This window comes from Austrofundulus limnaeus, unplaced genomic scaffold (assembly GCF_001266775.1).
Source record: "Austrofundulus limnaeus strain Quisiro unplaced genomic scaffold, Austrofundulus_limnaeus-1.0 Scaffold790, whole genome shotgun sequence".
NCBI classification, from domain to species: domain Eukaryota; kingdom Metazoa; phylum Chordata; class Actinopteri; order Cyprinodontiformes; family Rivulidae; genus Austrofundulus; species Austrofundulus limnaeus.
The window spans coordinates 214,654-218,696 of NW_013953192.1; positions in this window are offsets into that span (position 1 = coordinate 214,654).

A 4,043-nucleotide genomic window follows, 5' to 3' on the forward strand; every position below is an offset into this window, starting at 1 on the left:
AAGTAAGTAAGTAAATAAGTAAGTAAGTAAGTAAAAGTTTATTTATATAGCGCCTTTCACAGAAAAGGATTTCACAAGGTGCTGTACATTCATTATCAGAAAGAAAAGAAAAAAATCACATTAACTGTACAAATTATGCATTCAATACATTCAATATTTAAAACAAAAACCAAAGAAGTTCAGTTTATCTCTCATCCTTACAGGTGGAGGGGATGGATACCAGACCAGAATAACACACATGATTGTTAGTCAGGGCTTATAAACTCAAGTTGTGAGGTGTTGAATATATCCAGTGTAATGTTTGAGTGAAGAGGTGTGTTTTTAGTTGTTTTTTAAAGGAGTCGGTGTTTTCAACAGATCTTATAGGGCAGAAGGGCGTTCCACAGTCTGGGAGCCGTTGAGGAAAAGGCACAGTCACCAGGGGTCTTGAAGCGAGTACGGGGGACCAAGAGAAGATTCTGGTCTTGTGAGCGCAGGTTGTGTTTGGGGTTATAAGACGAGAGAAGACCGGAGATGTAGTTCAGCTCTTGGCCGTGTAGAGCTCTAAAAGTGAGAACCAGGACTCTGAACCTGAGTCTGAATTGTACAGGTAGCCAGTGGAGGTCTGATGGTGTAGGGCTGATGTGAGAGGATTTAGATGTTCTAGTTAGAAGTCTAGCAGCAGAGTTTTGAACAAGTTGGAGCCAGTTTAATTATTTTTGATTTAAGCAGGTGAACAGACTGTTAACGTAAAGACAGGTTGAGATGAAGGCATGGATTACCATTTCCAGGTCAGAGGCAGGCAGGAGGGGGCGAAGTTTAGAAATGTTACGGAGCTGAAAAGAGCATGAGGTAACTAGATTTGTGACGTGTTTATCTAGTGACAGGTCTGAATCAAAACTGACTCCAGATTTCGTATGTTCTTTTTAACAGTCGACCCGAGAGCCCAGTAGTTGTTTTATCTGAGGGATCTTATTTTCAGGTGCCAGGTTCAGAGCTTCTGTCTTGTCACAGTTAAGGAGTAGCAGATTGTCAGAGAGCCCTTTGTTTACTTCTGTGATACAGTCTAAGAAAGAGATCAGCTTGTGGGGACTTGACTTGTTAAAAGAACAGTATATCTGCAGGTCATCAGTGTAGAAGTGATAGGAGACATCATGAAAATTGTCAAATTGGCTTAGTGGGCAGATGTAGAGAAGGAAAAGGAGGGGCCCCAGAATTGAACCCTGTGGAACGCCACAAGTGAATTGGGCTGGTTCAGAATAAGTTTGATTTTGAAATACTGAGAAAGAGCAGTTGGAGAGGTATGAATTAAACCAGTTTAATACAGAACCCGATGTCCCAATGTTTCTCAGGTTGTGTAGTAGAATGTATGATCAACAGTACCAAAGGCAGAGGAAAGGTCTAACAGGAGCAGAACGGTGTAGAAGCTACTACCGGCAGACATTAGCATGTCATTTGATACACGTAGAAGAGTGGTTTCAATGGAGTGAAATTTGCGGAAGCCCGATTAATAAAGGTCGTGAATATTATTTTCATCCAGGTAAGTTGTAATGATACAAGTTTCTCCAGGACCTTAGGCAGGAAAGGTAATTTAGAGATGGGCCGGTAGTTGTTGAGATCTGAGGGGTTGAGGGACTGTTTTTTTTAATATGGGTTCAACGATTACGACTGATGCAAAATAAGCAAATAAATAAATAAATAAAACAGTTCAATTCAAATTTAAAACCATGGATGCAATATCTATTCATCCATCCATTCATTTTTTAATCCACTTTTTTATTTTTGTACGAGAGGCATGGGACACCCTAAGGTCTGTAGTCCTTCACAGAGACATGGAAACAAATGAGACAAACACCCATTCTCACTCAGTGTAGAGCTACCAATTAACCTAACATGTATGTTTAACGTCTGTTGGAAGAAATCAAGATAACACACACGTGCACAGGGAAATCATGTAAACTCCACCCAGAAAGGTCCCTGGACAGGACACAATCCTGTGTCCTCGCTGAGAGGTTACAGCTCTAACCGCTGCACCACCGTGGCATACATCATCGTAAAGAGAAGAGGGAGCACCCAGCCTATTCTCAGCACACAGTTCAAAAAGCATGCCTCTCTGATGGTATGGGGGTGCATTAGTACCTATGACATGGGTAGCTTATGCACAACCTGATTCATGTCTATAATTGAAAATACACATAATTTCATTCTGACATTTTTTCTTTGTGTTTAAATATAAACGCACAGACATTTACACAACAGCTTGTGTAAACACGTGCACACCTAAACATGGCTACAAACACACCCACAACTTCACACACACAGGAAAATTAATGAGCTCTCATTCATAATGCGGGATGGAGAGAGCCGTATTCACCCTTGAATGGTTTATTGACTGATTTCATTTATTTGTGTGGAATAAGTAGGAGGTAAACATTGGCTCACTTCACATTTTCTGTGACACACTGGCTGCACAGCATTCTGGGAGAAATGATCCCACCAGCAGCAGGGTCACTGATTGGCTACCTTGGCATCGTGTGACAAATTACCCAATGAAAAACAGGTTACCCATTTCCACAAACTAATTAACCTGGCTGATAGTGAAACAGATGATTACATTTATATAATATTATTTCACTTCTGTCTCCAGACTACAAAAATCTTCATCCTGAACCTCCAGATTGCTTCTTCTCTGTAACACAATCACATTCACATTGTGTTCACAATCACTGGCTGAACATTTTACAGTTAGAAAGGACTTTCTGTTGATAAAAAAGGCAACATTTGAACATTCTGACTACTGTTTTCATGTTTTCGTTTTTGTTTTTTGTTTTTTTTTTTGTTTTGCACAAGGTTTTTATTCAGAGGTACTGACATGCGCAGGTTGTAAAAAGCTTTGGCCCAAATTTGAAGTCAACACACTCCAAACTGAAGATAAAATAGCATTTGGTGTGACAGATCAATATTGTCTTACTGTTCAAAATGGATAACTTTCTATAGGTTTGTGTCAAAAGACTTTTTGCAGGAGATGATCTGATGCAGGAGTGCACCAGATTTTATAGGTGGACTGTAAGGTCTTATTCACACCTGATAGTCCGTTAGACTCGGTTCGATTGGGGACCAAAACTGCAAGCTTTGTTTATATTTTCTGGTGTGGTTTGAATTCACACTGCACTTTCTCAACCGAACTAAACCCTGTAAACAACCTGTTCCCGCCCTCACCTGTGGGGGGCGCTGCACAAAGAACCACTAAAGGAATCAAGATGAAAACCTCAGAAGACGTGGAACACAACTTTCGTCTTCATAAAATGTAAACAAACAATAGTAACGTTACATTTTAGTGGTTATAGGGTTTATTTTTTGTTTTTAAATGTGCTAAACAAATAGTCTTCAACAATGAGCTCAGCATGAGAGGAAGATGAGGCGGAATCATGGAGAATGTTGTTTTTACACACAAGGCGGCTGAGGAAGCTCCACGTTAATCGGATAGGAGCGCGTCCAGCTCCACAGTCATGATGTCCACCTTATACAGACGTCCAGCGAGGTATTTACACCATACAAGTAAATTTAATACTGTTATTACTCAGAACGTCATGCRGTATAGTCYRCTTCCTGCTTTTGGAGCGGTCTCTGGTCCGCTTAGCGTTCACACATGCAATCGAACCGCACCAGAGTTCGTTTCAATCAATCCGAGACCTAGGGTTTCAGGCGGACCAGAGTTCGCTTTTTTGGTCCGAATCAGAGTTCGATTACGTGTTCACACCTCCACAAACGAACCGGACTTTCCAGGCAAACGAACTAGAGTTCGATTAAATCAGACTAAACAGTAAAAAGGAAAAAAAATAGTATAGGTCTTCTGGACGGGTTCTTCTTTAATGAAACGTTTCGTCTCTCTTCCAAGAGACTTCTTCAGTCTGAGAGTTTCAGGCAAAATTCAGGCTTTTAAGTCCTGCCTACAGGTGACTGATACTCACATCACATGGCCATGGTTCACAGGTGACTGATACTCACATCACCTGTGAACCATAGCCATGTGATGTGAGTATGAGTCTCCTGTGAACCATAGC